We start from the raw sequence: 21,136 nt of genomic DNA, 5'->3' as shown, positions 1-21,136 counted from the left end.
CCATCCTAGAGACAGACACGCCCGCCCCTGTACACTCATCCCACGCCTCCTCCTCCTCTTCCTCTTCCTCCTCCTCCCGTCCATATCGCACAAAGCACAGCGTCCCTCCTTCCATTTCCTCCCGTTTCCAAGCCTCCAAACACTCAGATTTGCTTACGGTATGACTTCCTCCTCCTCCTCCTCCTCCTCCTCCTCCCCCACTTATCACACACATCCGCAGCGTTTCTCCTCCTTCCTTCTTCTCCGTTTCCTCCACACGAGTCCATCTCCCTGGCCTCCAAACACTCAGATTAGCTTACAGTATGACCTCCTCCTCCTCCTTCTCCTCACTCTCACTCCTCTTCCTTCCATATTGCTTTCATCATCATTTTTAGAGACAGACAGACAGACAGACAAAGAAACAAGAGAGACAGAGAAACTAAGAGAAACAGACACAAACAGACCGACAGAGACACAGACAACTATCCTCCCGTCCCCTCCAGTTTCCTCCCGTCTCTCCCCGTTTCCTCCTCCCGCCCCTGGCCTTCAAACATTCGGATTATCTTACTGAATGACGTGTGAAAAAGAGGATTAACGAGGTTTTGTAAGCAGGTGCAGAGGCGTCACGAGGCAGACTGAACCCCTTTTTGCTCCTCCTCGTCCTTGCCGTCCTCCTCCTCCTCCTCCTCCTCCTCCTCCTCCTCCTCCTCCTCCTCATCATCATCTTTTCTTTGTTATCGAGGTTTAGTTTGCAAATGTTTAGCAGACTTACCCTCCTTCTCCTCCTCCTCCTCCTCCTCCTCCTCCTCCTCCTTCTCCTCCTCCTCCTCTTCTTTGTTATCCAAGTTTTGTAAGCAGGTGCATAGGAGACGCCAGACCCATTTATCCTCCTCATCCTCCTCCTCCTCCTCCTCCTCCTCCTCCTCCTCCTCTCCGATAACCAGCAGATGCCACAAACAACCTCCTGCTGCCTCGAGTCCAGCAGGTAAACATATCTCCCTCTCTCTCTCTCTTTCTGAACACCTGTTGGGAGAGATTTCGTAGATGGTTTAGTGTCCCGTTGGAGAGTCTGATTCGTGGCTGTGTTGTCGTCGCTTTGGTCTCGGTCTGGGCAAGGCGACGTATGTAGGAGTAAGAAGGGAGGACGTTGGGAAAGGGCAAGGTGACAGCTGTGCCCTATATAATGTACGAAGCTTTCTGTTTGGCCTTTCTTTCCTTCTTTCTTTGTTTATTTATATTTTTTCTTTCTTCTTTTGTTTCTTTCCCTTCTTCGTCTATTTATTGTTTACTTTTGTCTTGTTTTCGTATTTTCTGGCTGATTTTTGTCCTTTTTTTCTTTTTCTTTCTTTTCTTTCGTGTTCGTGTCATACCTTTCTTACCTCATATGTTTTTTTTTCTCTCTCTCTCTCTCTCTCTCTCTCTCTCTCTCTCTCTCTCTCTCTCTCTCTCTCTCTCTCTTCCTTGCTTTTATCATCATTTTTAGAGGAAAAGACAGACAGACAGACAAAGAAACAGAGACAGAGAAAGAGAAACAGAGAGAAACAGATACAAACAGACCGACAGAGACACAGACAGACAGACAGAAACAAAAACAAAAACAGACGGAAAAAATAAAACTTAACCACCAAAAAAAAAAAAAAAAAAATTAGCGGTTTGTCTAGACGTCTCCTTGAAGAGCCTCGTCGGTGTTTGGTGGAGTGGTCGGGGCAGGAACCTTAGCAGCGTCGCGTGCCTAATCTATTCCTGCAAGTATTGATCGTGTGTTTGAGAAGCCCCGACGACGAGCAGTGGGTGGGTGGGGGAGGCATTAAGGGGGGGTGTTGTAGTACCTGTATTTACCTGGCCAGTGTGTGTTGGGAGGGTAGCGACGGTTGTGTTTCCATGCGAGGGTCTGGAAACATAAGCAGGTGTTTTTTTTTATATTTTATTTATTATTTTTATTTATTTTATTTTTTTATTCTAGTTTTTTTCTATTTATCTTTATTTTACTTTTTTATTATGTTATTCACTTTTATTTTTATTTTATTTATTCTAGCTTTATTTTTATTTATTTATTATTTTTTTATTTTCATTTATTTCTATCTTTTATTATTATTTTATTTACTTTTATTTTTATTTTATTTAATCTATTTTAATTTTTATTCTATGCTATTTTATTTCTATCTTTATTTCTTTTCTTTTTTATTATTATTTTATTTATATTATTTTTATTTTATTTATTCTAGTTTTTTTTTCATCCATTTCTATTTTTATTATTATTTTATTTACTTATTTTCATTTTATTTATTCTATTCTTATTTTTATTTTATGCTATTCTATTTTTATTAGGTAGTATTTTTTTTCTATGATCATTCTATTTATATTTCTTTCTATTTTTATTTAGTTATTCTATTTATTTATTTTATATTTTGCCAGAGCGTAGATAAAGTTGCAGGACGAGGTAGTAGTGATTTTAAGTTCGAAAGGTGGGTGGGTGGGTGGGTAGGGGGGGGTGTGACTCTGGAGGACAGTTGGAATTTCTGTTGTTGGTATATCTATTATTATCCTGAGATCGAGGGGCAATACCAAGAAGTTTATATCCCATTCCTCTCCCTTCCCTTCCCTAACCCTTCCCTCTCCTCTCCCTTCCCTTCCCTTCCTTTCCCCTCCCTTCGGTATCCCTTCCCTTTCCGTTGCTCTCCCCTTCCTTTCCCATCCCTTCCCTTTCCTTTCCTCTCCTTTTCCATTCCTCTCCCTTTCCTTTCCTTCCCTTCCCTTTCCCTTCCCTTCCCTTCCTTTCCCCTCCCTTCAGTATCCCTTCCCTTCCCTTTCCTCTCCCCTTCCTTTCCCATCCCTTCCCTTTCCTTTCCTCTCCTTTTCCATTCCTCTCCCTTTCCTTTCCTTCCCTTCCCTTTCCTCTCCCTTCCCTTCCTTTCCCCTCCCTTCGGCATCCCTTCCCTTCCCTTTCCTCTCCCTTTCCTTTCCTATCCCTTCCCTTTCCTTCCCCTCCCTTTCCATTCCTCTCCCTTTCCTTTCCTTCCCTTCCCTTTCCTCTCTGCCTCCCATCCCTTCCTTCCTTCCTTATCCTCTCCCTTAATTAAAAAAAAAAGCAAAACTCGCCATTTTAACTTCAGTATTCTATAATCTACTTAGACTTAAGATTTGCGGGCTTTCTTTTCATTATTTTTTTTTTGTCCTTGAGCGGTTTCCTTTACTGTAAAAAAAAATTGTTAAAAAAAATTGTAAGGAAATTTTATCTATATTTGCAAAGGGGTGTGGAGGGGAGTAACCAATCCGAGGGGGGCGTGGTAGAAAAAAATAATAACCACTGTTTCAGCATCAATCCTTTAACTGCCGTGTTGAAGAGTAGCAACAGAGGAACAGAGGAGAGGTCAGTGGTAACTCGAATAAACACTAGTAGGAACAGGTCAAAGGTACTGTTCTAGGAAGGGAGCTCGTGAGAAGTGCTTTGAAGTAGTACGCAAAATCACACGAGATATAAATGAAGAGGGAAACAGAGAAGAGGTTAGTTGTCCGCGAATGAACAGTATAGCAGAACAGTGCAAAGGATATGTTCTCGGAAGGGGGCTTTTGGGAGGACCTTTAAAGCACTCCACAGCCACGAAGACACATTTAAAGGGCGTGACAAAAGAAATCATTGGTAGGCGAGGGAACATTAGTAGGAACAGTGCAAAGGAAATGTTCTGGGAAGGGGGCTTTTGAGAGGACCTTCGAAGCTCTCCACAGCCACACAGACACAGGTATAGGGCGTGGCAAAAGAAATCAATGGTAGGAGGAGGAACAGTAGTAGAAACACACCAAAGGAAGTGTTCTGGGAAGGGGGCTTTTGAGAGGACCTTCGAAGCTCTCCACAGCCACACAGACACAGGTAAAGGGATTGACAGTGATAGGTGAAGGAAGAGTAGTAGGAAGAGACCAAAGGAATTGTTCTAGTAGGAGGGGGCTTTGGAGATTTGCCATAAAGTACTCCACACTCCACAGCCACGAAAACATTGGTAAAAGCCGTAACAGAGTAGAGGTCAGTGACTGTGTGAATAAATAGTAGTAGGAATAGACCAAAGGAAGTGTTCTAGTAGGAGGGGGTGCTTTGTGGAATTGCCTTCAAGCACTCCACAGCCACGAAGACATTGGTAAAAGCAGTAACAGCGTGGAGGTCAAAGATTTCGCGAACAAACACCATTAGGATCAGACCAACGGCAGTGTTCAAGGAAGGGAGCTTGTGAGAAGTGATTTTGAAGTACTACACATTCGCAAACACACAACTAAGAAGAGGTTAGTGGTGCTGGGAATAGAGCTAAGGAAGTGTTCTAGGAAGGAAGGTTGTGAGAAGGGCCTTTGTAGTAGTACGCGAAGTCACACGGACAATAAGTGAAAGGTGTAATAACAGAGCGTAGAGATTAGTTGTGAGTGCTTGTTAAGTGTTCACGGAAATGACGAACTCCCGGGAAAGCCATGCGAAGGGGGGGCGTAAGGGGAAGGGGGTCAGTTCCTCTTATCCATGGCTCTGTGTGGAAAGGAAATAAAGAAGAAAAACAAGGAAGACAAGGAGAATGACGATGCGGGAAAGTGACGAAGAGGCAGAGAGAGGAATGTTTCTGGGAATGACTGAGAGAGAGAGAGAGAGAGAGAGAGAGAGAGAGAGAGAGAGAGAGAGAGAGAGAGGAAAGAAAAAAATATTCGAAAATAAAAAAAAAGGAAGGAAAGAAAGAAGGAAAAGAAGAAAAAAAAAGAAAGAACGGAAGAAAGAAAAATACATAAGAAAGAAAAAGAAAGAAAACAAAAGTAAGAAAGAATAAAAGGGAAAAAAGGAAGAAAACAAGTAAAAGACAGACAGATAGAAAAATATATTGAGAGAGAGAGAGAGAGAGAGAGAGGTCAGTACGTAGGAAGGAGAGTTTTGCGTAACATCAAGTGTTCAAGGAAAAACTGTGTTGCTAGAAGTGTGTGTGTGTGTGTGTGTGTGTGTGTGTGTGTGTGTGTGTTAAATAAGTTTTTTCACGATTGAGACAACATGTTTATCTTTTTTTCTTTCCTTCCATCTTTCAAATATTTTCCAATTTTATTATTTTTTCTTTTCTTTCTTTTTTCTTATATTTTTTTCTTCCATTTTTCTTTACGTTAACTTTTTTTTCCTTTTTTCTTTCTTTATTTTCTTATATTCGAACATTTCTTTTTCTTTTCTTTTATTTCTTCATATATTTTTTTTCCCTTTCCCTACCCTCTCCTCTCCCTTCCCTTCCTCTTCCTTCCCTTCAGTATCCCTTCCCTTCCCTTTCATCTACCCTCCCTTTCCTCTCCCTTCCCTTTCCTTCCCCTACCTTTCCTTTCCTCTCGTTCTCCTTTCATCTCCTCTTCCTTTCCTTCCCCTCCCTTTCCTTTCCTTTCCCTCCCTTCCCTTTCCTATCCCTTCCCTATGCCCTCTCCCTCCCATCCCTTCCTCCCTTCCCTTTCCTTTTCACTTCCCCCTTTATTTTCCTTTCTTCCCCCCTTTCCTCCCTCTACCATCCCTTCCCACTTTCCCATCCCTCCCCTTCCCATTCTCTCCCATCCCCTCTCTCTCCCCTCCCTGCCAACGAGTATCAACACACACACACACACACACACACACACACACACACACACACCTGCGAAATACATCAACCTGAACATCAACCTGACTTATGCCTCGCTGTTCGGGCTGACTTTGTAGCGTGATCTCTACTGCAGCAACGTTAGCGAGAGAGAGAGAGAGAGAGAGAGAGAGAGGATTGGATTGGGGGTTTATGTAGAGTGTGTGTGTGTGTGTGTGTGTGATCTCTAAACCATGCTGGGATAGATTAAAGTTCTCTCTCTCTCTCTCTCTCTCTCTCTCTCTCTCTCTCTCTCTCTCTCTCTCTCTCTCTCTCTCTCTCTCTCTCTCTCTCTCTCTCTCTCTCTCTGTGTGTGTGTTTCCATGTGTGTGTGTGTGTGTGTGTGTGTGTCCATCTCTGCATTTTTTTCTTTTTTTATGAGTGAGTGTTTTATTTATTTATTTGGTGTCTGTCTGTTTGTCTGTTTGTTTCCCTCTGTCCCTGTTTCTGTGTGTGTGTGTGTGTGTGTGTGTGTGTGTGTGTGTGTGTGTGTGTGTGTGTGTGTGTGTGACAGAGATTGACAGAGAGAGAAAGAGAAGTGAAAAGAAGAGAAGAAGGTGAAGAGAAGGGAAAAGAAGAGAGGAGACAGCATCCCAGACAAGGTTTGTGTAATCAATGACCCACGCTTTCCATCTCTCATGTGTGTGTGTGTGTGTGTGTGTGTGTGTGTGTGTGTGTGTGTGTGTGTGTGTGTGTGTGTGTGTGTGTGTGTGTGTGTGTGTGTATATCAAGACTTCGCTCGTGTCAAGCCGTCTCTGAACGCTACAAAGCCATCATTACAAGGACGAAGAAAAGGAATTGAATAACTAAATAACTGACTAATTATCTGAATGACCGACTGACTGACAACCTAATGAACTAAATCCTTAAATAGATAAATAGATAAATAAATTAATAGAGGAGTATATAGATAAACACACACAAAAATAGCAAATAATAAAAAGTACCTACAAAATCTTACCTAAATACTTAAATCAAATAAATAAATAAAATAGAAAAATAGACAAGCATAGAGATTAACTAACATCATAATACCTAATAACAATAATAACAATAATAAATAAGTAAATAAATAACATGTATCAACAAACTCTTACCTGCCCGCCTCCCTCTTTCTCCCTCACACACACACACACACACACACACACACACACACACACATTACCATAGAACAAGGAGCATTAATTCGCCTCCTAATTCATCCCTAATTAACCATCTACTTGTGTTGTTATGATGGTGTGTGTGTGTGTGTGTATGAGAGAGAGAGAGAGAGAGAGAGAGAGAGAGAGAGAGAGAGAGAGAAACGGACAGACATACGTAGAGAAGAAACATAGACAGACAAAAACGAAAAGTCGTCACACACACACACACACACACACACACACACACACAGCCCGCCGGGTCCTGTGGGAACATACCTGTGAGCACCTGTGGCCTCGGCTTGACCCCTGACCCGCCACTCTTCCTGCTGACCCCGCGGCCCGTGAGAGTCCGTTCCACTTTTCTCCCGCCGCCCCCGCGCGTCCAGTCACTGAGCAGCAGCAAGGTGTTCCCACGCCAGACAGTGCCTCGTTAGGGCCGATTCTCTTCTCTCTCTTGTCTCGTGGAGGTGTGCAATCGGTTATCTTGGTTATCTTTTTTCCATTAAATTTTTCCTTCTTTCCCTTTGTTTGTCTTATGAGGATCTTCCTAGTTTTTTTCCATCCTAATTTTTTTCGTTAAAACTGCTTCTCTTCTCCCGTACTTAGTCTTTTTATATGGAAGTAACAAAGATTGATTAGTGTATTTCTTGGTGTGTTTTCTTGGTTTGTTTTTCATTGCTTACATGAATTTTTCTTTCGTTAAGCGGCTTCTCTTCACTCCTTTGTTAATCTGTGACGTTAATATAGCTTTTGATTTATTGATTTTGCGGTCATGTTTGTCTAAGTTTTTTTGGTCTTTCATAGTAGAAGTAATAGAACCTTTTGTCATCACCTCCACAACTCCTTTCTTTCTCTGCCTTACGAACCTTCTTCATAGCAGTAGTAGTAGTAGTAGTAGTAGTAGTAGTAGTAATAGTAGTAGTAGTAGTTGAGCTTTGTGTATCCCCGTGCATTCATCACCACATTCCCTCCTTTCTTTCTCTGCTTTACGAGGCTTCCCAGGAGCGTCAGAATGAATAATTAGATGCCCTTTCTTGCCTGCATGTCCCGCCGTGGGAGCTGCAGGCCGGCGGGCTTCTCGTGACTCCGCTAGACGACCGTGACAGCCGAGCAAGGCCGCGTGTGTGTGTGTGAGTGTGTGTGTGTGTGTGTGTGTGTGTGTGTGTGTGTGTGTGTGTGTGTGTGTGTGTATTCGTATTCCCAAGCTCCAACGTTAAGTATTTCGTCATTTTTTACGTATTTCTTTAGATTTGTGGATAGATTTGACACACACGATTAAATTTAGTCAAGCATCGTGTGTGTGTGTGTGTGTGTGTGTGTGTGTGTGTGTGTGTGTGTGTGTGTGTGTGTGTGTCGGTATAGTTCAGTTCAGTCCAGTTCAGAGTCGGGGGACAGCCATAATTTGCAACGACCTTTGTTTTATGGTTTCTTTCTCGTCTATTCTCGTGTTGTGGTTACTTATGTCCCTATGTGTGTGTGCGTGTGTGTGAGAGAGAAGGAGGAGAAGGATGAGGGGAAGGGGGGAGTGTTGCAAGCCCGGCGATGCATTAGTCCCCGCTCGCCTTCATTGTGTCATCCCCGAACGGTCACGAACTATGGTGCAGTCGCTTCTTCGTGCCTCTCGGAACTTTCCTCACATCCATGGTCTTGATGATGATACTTTCCACGCTGCTCTAACGCACATTGAAGACTGAGTAAGTGTGTATGTGTGAGACCCCGTATTCACAAGCATTTCGCGGGGTGGTTTATACACACACATTTGGTAAGGCTTTCGTAGAGGTGTTGTGGGTGTTTCCATGGGTAGTTTTTTGAGACTTGTGATAGTTTAGTTTTTTGAAGACTACTAGTGCCCTTGAGAAATGAAGTGGGATTAAGAGACAGTAAGAAAGAACAAAATGAGGAAGAGAAGGGAAAGAAAGAAAAGGGTAGGGAAAAGAGAAGGAAGGAAAGTTAGAAGCATTGAAAGAAATAGAGGAAGAAAGAAGGAAAAACGAAAAAGGAAGAAAGAAAAGAAAGTGAGAAAGGAAGGAAGGAAGAAAAGAGAAGGAAGGAAAAGAAGAAAGGAAAGTTAGAAGCATTGAAAGAAATAGAGGAAGAAAGAAGGAAAAACGAAAAAGGAAGAAAGTGAGAAAGGAAGGAAGGAAGAAAAGAGAAGGAAGAAAAATAGGAAAGGAAAGTTAGAAGCATTGAAAGAAATAGAGGAAGAAAGAAGGAAAAACGAAAAAGGAAGAAAGAAAAGAAAGTGAGAAAGGAAGGAAGGAAGAAAAGAGAAGGAAAAAAGAGAAGGAAGGAAAATAGGAAAGGAGAGTTAGAAGCATTGAAAGAAATAGAGGAAGAAAGAAGGAAAAACGAAAAAGGAGATAAGAACAGAAAGAGTGAGAACGAAAGGAAGGAAGAAAAGAGAAGGAAAAAAGAGAAGGAAGGAAAAGAAGAAAGGAAAGTTAGAAGCATTGAAAGAAATGGAGGATGAAAAAAAGAAAAAGGAAAAAGGAAGAGAGAAAGAAGAAAGGAAGGAAGAGAAAGGAAGAAAAAGAAGGAGAAAACAGGGGAAGAGAAGGAAACTAAGAAGCATTAAAAGTAACAAATATAGAAAAAAAAGAAACAGAAAAAGAGAAAAGAAAAAGAAAAGTAGGCGGGTCGAAAAATAAAGAAAGTAACAAGTACCATTTGTAAAGACTTGAGCTATGAGAACTATTCGTCTCAATGACAGCATGACGTCAGACCATGGTAATTAACACACACACACACACACACACACACACACACACACACACACACACACACACACACACACACACACACACACATTTTCTCTATTTCTCTTTCTTTTTCTCTTTATTTTTGTTTCCTATATTTCTTTCTTCTTTATTTTGCGTCTTTATATTCGCTCTTCTTTTTCTTTTTTTTTCTCTTTTTGCTATCCTTTTCATCTCTCTCTCTCTCTCTCTCTCTCTCTCTCTCTCTCTCTCTCTCTCTCTCTCTCTCTCTCTCTCTCTCTCTCTCTCTCTCTCTCTCTCTCTCTCTCTCTCTCTCTCTCTCTCACTATCTTATCCCTATTTCTTTATTTTAATCTTTGTTTTCTCTCTCTCTCTCTCTCTCTCTCTCTCTCTCTCTCTCTCTCTCTCTCTCTCTCTCTCTCTCTCTCTCTCTCTCTCTCTCCTGGTAAGACAATCAGCTACTTTCCTTTGGCATGTCTATTTGTGTGACATCCTCTAGGTTATGAACGCATCCGGGTGTAGATTCTCTCTCTCTCTCTCTCTCTCTCTCTCTCTCTCTCTCTCTCTCTCTCTCTCTCTCTCTCTCTCTCTCTCTCTCTCTCTCTCTCTCTCTCTCTCTCTCTCTCTCTCTCTCTCTCTCTCTCTCTCTCTCTCTCTCATCTCTCCTACTTGCTTTCAATTTTGCTTCGTCTTTCCATGGACGCTGAACAGTAACTTGGGGAGGCGTGTCGATTCCTTTGGTACAAGTGCCTTCGTAGGATCACGGGGCATCGCTGGAGTGGCTTTGTGGCTAACCAGCAACCACTCCGTGAAACTGAATCGAGGCCTGTTACCAGCTTAGTCCATTATCTTGTTTGTTATCCATTTCCGATTCAAGCACCCAACTGGAACCTTGACAGTCCGTGAACGCCAACTGTGGCTATATGGGCACGTGGACGTCGATTCTGCTCACAGGGTTGTTTCTGTACGAGACAACGCTGAGTGGAGGAGACCAAAGGGACGCCCACGTAACTCATGGATGTGGCAAGTCAGCCTGTCCTGCCGGGAGGGACTTGGGACGGACTGGGCAGCTGCGTGAGTGCTTGCTCGGGTGGGGGACAACCGGGAGTATGGGCGGCGAGTGAGCGAAGCGACGCGCTCCCGGGTGTATGCTCCCCATTACGTAGTGTCCATTAATAGACAAGGAGTTGATGAACGGAACAAACATATTAGCCGTGGAGTCTCAAAAGGATGTTGGATTCATTTACGAGTAGGAAAAAAAATGTCAGTGCCGGATGCTGTTGACCCCTTGTGTGTAGGGTGACGCATCTCGTAGCGTTCTCATATCCTATTTCATCCTTGCGTAGCCTTCTGTTGTGTGTATCAGATAGACCAGTTGTTCTTTAAACTTTACTGCCACGCCCCCTCCTAGGATTGCGTTCTGTCCTCCACGCCCCAGCATTCACATACGAGTCCACTTTACACTTTTCACTCAACTTTCACTGCTCAGATTTTTTTTCCCAGCAATATGTCAAGAAAATTTTTGTGTGAGGTATTAATTTCACTGTCTCTTTCTCCCTCCCTCTGTTTGTCTGTTTCATTCTCTCATTCTCCCTTCCTATGTCTGTCTCGTATCGATAAAATTCGCTGCCAGGTTTATCAGCAATGGTGTGCCTGACTAGAGTGTAAGAAACTGAAATTGATAAAGCCGCAAATTTTCCATCCTTTTCATAAACTTTTCAATATCAGCCCACAATTTTAAGGGTCGCATTTTTAAACACTCCGGCGCCCCAGCACACATATTTGACAAGGCTTTCGTAGGAGTGTCGGGCGTTTCCACGGGTAGTTTATTGACCCTAGTGGTAGTTTGACCCTTCTTCTGTCGCATGAACCTACAAAAAACACTCATTAGAACGCGACTGATTTTATTTTTGGCCTTTGGAAAGAGTTGATGTGAGAGGCGGAACTGTCTTAAGAATACCAACCTAAGACAATAAGTAAATGCTCCAACAACAGAAATTCAACTTGATATAACGGCTCGTCCACCAGTTTAAGAACCACTGGGCTGTAGGAATTAGAAGAGGGTGCGAGGAGAAGCCCTTAGAAACATACAACTTCTCGCCTTTAATCTCCTTCGTCATTGCCTCAACACATATGACTCTCCTCAACTCATCTCACTCAACTCATCTCACTCAACTCATCTCACTCAACTCATCTCACTCAACTCATTTCATTCAGCTCAATTCACTCAACTCATCTCACTCAACTCATCTCACTCAACTCATCTCACTCAATTCACTCAACTCACTTTTCTCAACTCACAGATCTCTTAGTTCTACCACTACCATTCTTCCATCTTTCTACCATACTCTACCATCCTTTGCTTCTCAACTCACGGATCTTTTTCTCATCCTACGCCGTTTAATTTCCGCCCGTGTCTTCTCGGCGTCACACTCCTGGCGTCACACTCTCCTGGCGTCAATCTGTTGGCGTCACACTTCCATCGATGGTATAGGAGGCGCCGCTGACGTCAAGAGTTGAGGTCAGCGCACGCACGATCGCCCCTTTCGCCCTTTCCTTACCTCCCTCCTTCGCTCCTTTATTCATTCGTTCTCTTCGCTTTCGTCCTTTCTTCTCTCCTTTTCTTCGTTCCATTCCCTCTCTTCCTCCCTTCTTTTCTTCGCTTCTTCGCTCCGTTCCTTCGCTTCCTTCCTTCGCTCCTTCCCTTCCCTTTCTGCATTGTGAAGCAAGACGCGCATCCCATGTTGAGTGGTGTTTGACTCCTCTCCTCTTCCGTCTATATATAAGTTGAATTTACGCTTTCATTTATTTATTTGCTTATTTGTCTATGTATTAATTTATTCGTTTGCGCATCTATTCATTTATCTATTTATATTTACGTCAGAGGGAGCAGTCAAGTCGCTTTTCTCATTTAAGTCACTAATAAAAAAGTGTTAATCATTCCCTTATTTTGTCTCTGTGTCTGATATATGAAGCTCTTTGTATGTCACTTTGTTTATTACTTGTTTTTATGATGTTTTTTTTTTTTTTCAGGTTATTGTTTAAAAGTAATTTCCCTCTCTCTCGTCTCTGTATCTCATGTAACGTATATATCTTTTTTTTTCTTTTTTTTATGATGTTCAGCTTCCCCTTCCTTAATTTCCTTCCTGTCTGTGATTTCTTATTCTTTCTTTACGTCTCTTTTCCTTTCTCATTTCTTATTCCCATCCACTCCATTCTTATTTCTTCATTGCTCTAACACTCATTTCCTTTTTATGCCGTCTCTATCCATTCCTCTTCCCCTTTCCTCATTTTTCTGACTCATTTCCTCTTTTACGCTTTCCTATTAATTCCTTTTTCCTCTTCCTCAATATTCTGTCATCCTTTCCTCTTCCTTACCTTCTTTTCCTTCCTTTCTTTCCCCTTCTCGTTCGTTACTCTCTTCCCTTCCTTCTCCAGATATTCCCCCAGATATTCTCTCCTATAGCTATCCTTCCCGCCCTCCCTCCCTCCCTTCGCCTCTTCCATCCATATTCGTCCATAAGCCTACCTCCTCCAGGACATAAATCTTCATTACTCATCCGATTCGTGTTTTTCTTCCAGGGTAACGCCGCGGATGCAAAAGAGAGCCTGTGATGAAGACGAAGCAGACACAACACACGCCAGGCAAAGGTAAATCAGTTGTTTACTTTATTTTTTTTTATGATTATTATTTTTTTTTTATTATTTTTTTACGTTTAAAGTGTCACCGGTAGGCTTTCTTGGTGGGGTCTGGTGATTGGGCCCAGCCCGTTATGGCGCAGGCAAGTGTTTATAGTGGCGCCATCGTACTTGGCTCATGTTGCCGCCTGCAGCCCATCTTTGATCCTCTTTTAACCCGTCCGCTGCGATTGGCACGGATTTGGCCTTCACTGGTAGCCTGGTAACACATTCTCCCAGGTCTTTCTCTGCCTCTGTGGTGGATGGTGAATTGTTTCCCATGTGGTATTGGTGTGCTGGATATCCCCTGCCAAGGTGCAGGACTTTACATTTTCTTCATTGAATTGTAGCAGACACTTTTTGTTCCATTCCTGTAGCTTGGTGAGGTCTTCTTGTAGGAAATCTGCAGTCAAGGGGTTAAGAGAAAATCTAGAGTCCGGGTTGACAGGTGGTCTTCAGGACAGCATGTGGGTAGTCTTAGGCCACTCGGAGGTGACTGAAACACTGCCAGCTTGTTTGCAGCGGCGGGCAGGATGCGAACCTGTGGCCTCCTGGCAGGGATTGAGTATTCGTATTCAAGTATTCGTATTCAACTACCTTCGAATACCGTATTTGGCTGTATTTATATTGGTATTCGAATACTTTTTGATATAAAGCAAAACAAACAAATAAACAAAAGAGCAAACAAACATAGACGAGAGAGAGAGAACGTCCACTTGTTGAATGTTCAGACCTCTCTCAATAAAGATATATATGCAAGAAAAATCAGGTCAGTTCAGGTACTTCACGTAATTAACTGAGAGAGAGAGAGAGAGAGAGAGAGAGAGAGAGAGAGAGAGAGAGAGAGAGAGAGAAGAAGAAGAAAAGAATAAGTCAAGAAACACACACACACACACACACACACACACCACCACCACCACCATCAACAACAACAACAATAAACACACAGACATAAACATTTTAAATAGGACAGGAGATAAACGAAATCATGTCACTTTGTAAGAATTTATCAACAGACTTCTCTCACTCATACGAAAAACAGAAATAGATTGTGATGAGAAAGTGGAGCAGTAGTAGTAGTAGTAGCAGGAGGAGGAGGAGGAGGAGGGCAAGAGATAAGAACTCCTCTATCAGTGCTCTCGTATTTGTTTCCCGTCACTACGCGCACAGAGACAAAACAAACGCAGGATATTTCCAAGCATACGTTCAAGCAAGCACGCGATTATACGGAGCTTCACAAACGGCTAATTCTTCTCACTGTTAGTCGCTGGAAAATGGTAGAATGATGGCAGAACAGTGACAGAACTGAGCAAAATAAGAATAGGATCGGTGTTTGGGGAAGTGAGGAATGGTAGAAGGGATATGAGGGAGAGAGAGAGGGTGGGACAACGAAGAGGGATCATTGAGATAGTCGTAACAATGAATAGAAGGATGAAATGAAGAGGAGGAGGAAACAGAAGAATGGGGATTTGAACTAAATTAAACATAAATGAAAAGAAATAAGTTAATAGATCAAATAAACTCGAGTAAAAATGAAAGAATGAAAGGAAGAAGGAAAAAAGGAGGAAGGAGAGAAAAGGAAAGGAGAAGAGAAAAGAAGAGAGAAAGGAAGAAAGAAAGAAAGCGAAGGAAGGGGTAAGGAAAGGAGAAGAGAAAAGAAGAGAGAAAGGAAGAGAGAAAGGAAGAAAGAAAGAAAGCGATAAAAGAGGAAAGGAAAGGCAAAGAAAGGAGAAGAGAAGGAAAGAGAAGAGAGAAAGGAAGAAAGAAAGAAAGCGAAAGAAGAGGAAAGGAAAAGTAAGGAAAGGAGAAGAGAAGAGAAGAGAAGAGAAGAGAAGAGAGAAAGGAAGAAAGAAAGAAGGAAGGCGAAAGGAGAGGAAAGAAAAAGTAAGGGAAGGAAAAGCGAAAAGTAGAGAAGAGAGAAAGGAGAGGAAAAGAAAAGAAAGGAACAGGACGAAATATTTGTATGTATGACGAAGGAAAAAAAAAAGAAGACAAAGAAAGAAATACAAAGAAAGAAAAGAAGAAAAATTGATTGACTGACTAAATGAGTGAGGGATAGCGGGAGGGATACAAGGGGGAGAGGGAGGGTGGGAGGGAGAAGAAGGATGATTGGGATAGATGTAACAAGGAATAGAGGGATAGAATGAATGGAGGAGGAGGAGGAGGAAAAAAATAAGTGTGAGGATTTTAACGAGTCTATTCTTTATTTCGTTTTTTTTGTGGTAATTCTGTATTTTTTGGCAATTTGAAAACGGTAATGCAAATAAACTCTTCTTATTGTGCGGGCTTTTTTTTTTTTCTTGCGGCCTTTTTTTCTGCGGCCTTTTTTTCTGCGGCCTTTTATTCTGCGGCTTTTTTTCTGCGGCCTTTTTTTGCTTGCGGGCTTTTTTTCTGCGGCCTTTTTTTCTGCGGCCTTTTTTTCTGCGGCCTTTTATTCTGCGGCCTTTTTTTCTGCGGCCTTTTTTTCTGCGGCCTTTTTTTCTGCGGCCTTTTTTTGCTTGCGGGCTTTTTTTCTGCGGGCTTTTTTTCTACACTCTTTTTGATGCCCTTGAGCTGTCTCCTTTGTTGTATCATTGAGGGCAAGTCCGTTCTATCTAACAACACGTCTTTTTCTTGTTTATTTTCAGTTTCATGTTAAGTAAGAATGCAAAACAAGTATCACAATGAAGGCTGCAATAAATCTTAAGTGCGGTAATTGCAGTGAACCATAAACAGTCAGTTCGTTCTATTTAACCACTCGGCTCCCACGCTCGCCCTTAAGACCTTTCCTCCGTATCGCGTGAAAAAATTCGCACAACTCAACCATACATAACCATAAACTCAAGCATAAACAGCTGACTCGTCCTATTTAAAACCACTCAGCTCACACTTACTCTTCTATAACATTTCTTCCTCTCGTAACTCTCGTAATTTGTGAGTCAGTAATACTCAACCATAAACTCAACCATAAACAGATGATTTCTCCTATTTAAAACCACTCGTCTCACACTCACTACTAAAACATTCCCTCCGTATCGCGTTAAGAAATTTGTATAACTCAACCATAATCAACCATAAACTCAGCCACAATTAACCCTCAATCCGAAATAATTAACCTCTATATTCTGGCCCTTCGATATGTTTTCTTTTATTTGGGTTAGCGTGTAGCGGGGTTGTTGTTGTTGTTGTTGTTGATATTTTTGTTTTTTGCCTTTGAACTGCCTCCCATGCTGTAAAATAATTAATGATAATAATAAAATGAATAAAAAGTTGATTCCCTCTACTTTATAATTACTCTCTCTCTCTCTCTCTCTCTCTCTCTCTCTCTCTCTCTCTCTCTCTCTCTCTCTCTCTCTCTTTTCTATGGTATTTTCTCCTTTCCGTGTTAAGAAATTCGTAAGGCAACAATTATCAACTTAAAACACCAATAAAACGAAATTAGGAAGAAAACACAACAGGAAGATTATACGGAGCTTCACAAACGGCTAATTCTTCTTCTGCGTCTTCTTCTTCTCCTGCTTACTCTTGCATCATCGTTTTCTTTCGAGGCGTGCAAGGGATTTTGACTCCTATGCACTTATCGCCGAAGGAAGTTGTTATCGTGAGCACAGGATACCACTATCTGGCTTCCTCTCCCTGATTCTCATTACCTTGGACTCTAGTTTCTCGCGTCTCTCTTCCTGTGTGTGTGTGTGTGTGTGTGTGTGTGTGTGTGTGTGTGTGTGTGTGTGTGTGTGTGTGTGTGTGTGTGTGAAGGATGTTTATTTGCACAGCAGTGACTATCCAAGGCTTATCATCCTCCTCCCCCTCCTCCTCCTCCTCCTCCTCCTCCTCCTCCTCCTCCTTCCCGTCTTCAGTTTTATATATTTTCTGTTTATTTTTATTTTTTAGGATTTCCGTTTTTCTTTGTATTTAGGTTTGTCAGTGTGTGTGTGTGTGTGTGTGTGTGTGTGTGTGTGTGTGTTTGGTTTGTGTTATTTTTCTTTCTTTTTTTCCTTTCATGCATTCATTTGTATATTCATTAATTCATCTATTTCTTCTTTATTCCTTATTTTTCTTTGTTATTCTTTATTTTTCCTTCATCATACATTAAAAATATTTCCTGGTGCGTTTTTTATTTGACTTTATTTATCTATTAACTTACCTATACTTTTTTTTTTATTCGTAACTTTCTGTTCAGTATTAAAATGCAACCGTTCATTCATCTGTTTCTTCTTTTTCTTTATTTTTCTTTGTTATTCCTCATCATACATTAAAAATATTTCCTGTTGCATTTTTGTTTTATTTAAGAGTTTATTTATCCATTAACTTGTACCTTCTTTTTGTATTCGTAACTTACTGTTCAATATTAAAATGCAACAGTTCCATTCTTATTTTCCTATATTACCATTTAGTGTAGTTGTAAGATTGATTGATTGATAGTTTTTTGTTGCAAGTAAAACAACAAAGGAGAAGGGAGGAGCATGCCATCCCAACCCCCAGGCAGTACAGAGTGTGATTATACAACTAAGGATACATGTGTTAAGAGGGTCTCCATAGGCTGCCACTTAACCTGAACAATACACTACACATTACACATACACTCACTATAAGTACTACAACGCAATACGCCGTTAGTGCACAGCTTATCACTCCCTCGATATTACAAGAACCGTGTCACAGCAAGCATCCGCCAGCGTCAACACAACCAGCATCGTGGACTGAGAACGACCACTTGTTTCCTAGTTTGTGCCGCCAGACGCATTATTTTTTTCCACACAACAAGGGAGGCAGCTCAAGGGGAAAATAAGAATTGGAAAGATTAACCCGGTAGCAGCGACTGACCAAATTTGTGCCATGATTTAAACCCCTCAAAATAGATGATACATAAACTGATTATAAATGCTTCGATATATATTATGAAATGGTTTGTGTGAGTGATGATTTTTTCTTTTCATTTTTTTCTCGCTTAGAGGTACCATTAAGAAACATGATCCCTGCTGCTTCCGGGTTAAAGGAAGGGCGCTGAAGCTACTCTTGCAAATAGTTGAAAGTGTTACAAGTAGGTGATGAAATTGATAAAGAAGCATAATTGGAAAAGTCGCCCATAAAATGATGAGGTTGAGATGAAGTTGATGAAGAAAGAAAGATGAAGAAGGATAGATGATAAAGTTGATAATGATGATGAGGTTGAGATGAAGTTGATGAAGAAAGAAAGATGAAGAAGGATAGTTGATAAAATTACAAATAAAGAGATAAAAAGAAGCATAGTTCCCAATAGTTGATAATTAAGATGATGAAGAAAGGAAGATGAAGAATAATAGTTAATAAAGTTGCAAATAGTTAAAATAGGAAGATAAGGAAGAATAATTGATAAAGTTCCAAATAGTCAAAAAAGGAAGATAAAGAATAATAATTGATAAAGTTACAAATAGTTAAAATAGGAAGATAAGGAAGAATAATTGATAAAGTTCCAAATAGTCAAAAAAGGAAGATAAAGAATAATAATTGATAAAGTTGCAAATAGTTAAAATAGGAAGATAAGGAAGAATAATTGATAAAAAGTTCCAAATAGTCAAAAAAGGAAGATAAAGAATAATAATTGATAAAGTTGCAAATAGTTAGAGAGATAAAAAAAAGAATAGTTAATAGGGAACCAGGAAAAAAATCAACATGGGATGGAAAAATGGCTATATATTCTTATTATTACTATCATTATCATTATTATTATTATTGTTATTATTATTATAGCTGCGCGTGGCTTCGGTGCTCATTTCCGTCGCACTGACTCTAAAGACCCTCCAAATTATACGCTTTGTAGGTTCCTGTGAAGAAACGTTTAGAAGATATCCGGATATGCACGCACGCACGCACACACACGAAATAAAGGAAATGCCAGATTGTTTTGTCGTGCTCTCTCTCTCTCTCTCTCTCTCTCTCTCTCTCTCTCTCTCTCTCTCTCGTTATCCTCAATTTTCGTGCTAATGATTTTAACGTTCGACCAAACTGCTTTTGCGTATGCGTAAAGAGAGAGAGAGAGAGAGAGAGAGAGAGAGAGAGATAGTCATCCACCCTAGACTATAATTTTTCCTCTTAAACAAGTTGACTTTACGACGCTTTAGGCCTACTAACACACACACACACACACACACACACACACACACACACACACACACACACACACACAGCTCGCCTCCCTCGCTCTTGCCGTATAAGGAACAAGTGGAATGCGTTGGAATGTCTTCTTAGCGAGGGTGAACGAGAGAGAGAGAGAGAGGTCGTTCATCCCTCCAGTCGTTCCCAGGCAGCCTCCCACTGACCCCTAAATGCGTCTCTCTCTCTCTCTCTCTCTGATTTATCTTATTCTTATTCATTTTTTCTTCATGCAAAGTTTCTCTCATTCCGCTTGTTATCTTTTTAATCTTTTCTTTTTTCTTCTTTATATTTTCTTTTTTTATCTTTATTCGTTTTTTCTTCGTGCAAAGTTTTTTTCTTATTTCGCTCTTTGTTTTGTTTTTATTTTCTTTATCTTCTCTATCTTCTTTACCTCTTAATCTACTCTTTTATCATTATCCTTTTAATCAATATGCAAATTTCCTCGCCCTTCACACGGATAAGTCAAAACGGAAGGACATGCGGAAAAGAGAGCGGGTCGCGGTTCCCTTCCTCTGGTACACCTCGAATCCCACAGCCGATGGAGTACGCAGAAACTGGGTACGAATCTAGGAAAGTCATTTGTTTTTATGCATCTGTGTCTTTCCGCGTAAGTAAAAACAGAAGAACAGAAGGAAAACAGAGCGGGTCGCGGTTCCCTCCCTTCGGTACGCCGTGAATCCAACTGCCAATGGAGTACGCATAAACTGGGTACGAATAAAAAAAAAATACGAGTATCAAAATTTGCTGATGACACAAAAATTGCTAGTAAAGTAATTGCGACACTCGACGAAGAAGTTTTACAATCAGATCTAGATCGACTTGCACGTTGGGCCAATCAATGGCAAATTAAATTTAACGTGACAAATGTAAAGTGTTGCACATCGGAAAAAAATAACAGTCGCGTTGGGTACGTAATGAATGGCCAACAATTTTCTGCAGTAAGTAAAGAAAAGGATCTTGGAATCACTATATCAAGCGATTTAAAGCCCGGTCAGCATTGTTCAGAGGTAGTTAAAACTGCAAACAAATTAGTTGGCTTCATCGGACGAGTCTTCAATAATAAATCGGAAAAAGTAATATTAAAACTGTATAATTCGTTGGTTCGACCCCGTCTAGAGTACTGTGTACAGTTTTGGTCTCCCTACTACAGAAAAGACATAGAAAAGTTGGAACGGGTCCAACGAAGAGTAACAAAGATGATTCCTAGGTTGAGAAATTTGTCATATGAACAAAGGCTTAAAGAAGTAAATTTATTCAGCCTATCAAAACGAAGAATGCGAGGCGATCTAATAGAAGTGTTTAAAATGTTTAAAGGATTCAGTGATATTAATGCGGAAGATTACTTTACAATTAATCAATCAAATAGAACAAGAAGAAATCACAATTTGAAGATAAGTGGTAAAAGATTCTCGTCGCACGAAGCTAAACACTTCTTCTTCAATCGAGTTGTTAATGTTTGGAACTCTCTACCCTGTGATGTCGTTGATAGTATAACAGTTACGGCCTTCAAGAATAGATTAGACAAGTATTTTGAATCCAACCAGCAACTAAGATATTACTCATAGTCATAATAACGTTAAGTTCTTTCGAATACTGGTGTCCTTGTCCGCTTTTATCGCCCGGTTAGTGGTAGCAGTAATGGTAGTTCTTTCCTCTTTCCTACATAATTTCCAAGCAGTTTTTCCATGCCGCCACCTTTGATTAGATAGTTAGTGTAGCTTGTCACAAACAGCCTCGTAAGGACCAGCAGGTCTGCTGTTGTTTGTTCTTCCTTTGTGTTCCTAATATAGGAAAGTCATTTGTTTTTTATGTATCTGTCTTTCCGCGTAAGTAAAAACAGAGCTGGTCGCGATCCTTTCCCTTTGGTATATGCCGCGGACCCAACAGCCGATGGAGT

At 41.0% G+C, this 21,136-nt stretch overlaps 1 long non-coding RNA gene across 1 annotated transcript in view; it reads left to right on the top strand.

Annotated features, from left to right (window-relative positions):
• The window catches only part of LOC127002800 (uncharacterized), a 325,738-nt gene that overhangs the window by 220,005 nt on the left and 84,597 nt on the right, over positions 1-21,136 (top strand). Inside the window, exon 5 of the long non-coding RNA XR_007756554.1 lies at positions 13,030-13,098. This is a non-coding gene — a long non-coding RNA (uncharacterized LOC127002800). The remainder of the gene's footprint in view (positions 1-13,029; positions 13,099-21,136) is intronic.

This window comes from Eriocheir sinensis, chromosome 24, assembly GCF_024679095.1.
Source record: "Eriocheir sinensis breed Jianghai 21 chromosome 24, ASM2467909v1, whole genome shotgun sequence".
Taxonomy (NCBI): domain Eukaryota; kingdom Metazoa; phylum Arthropoda; class Malacostraca; order Decapoda; family Varunidae; genus Eriocheir; species Eriocheir sinensis.
This window is presented reverse-complemented; position numbering and strand designations above follow the sequence as displayed.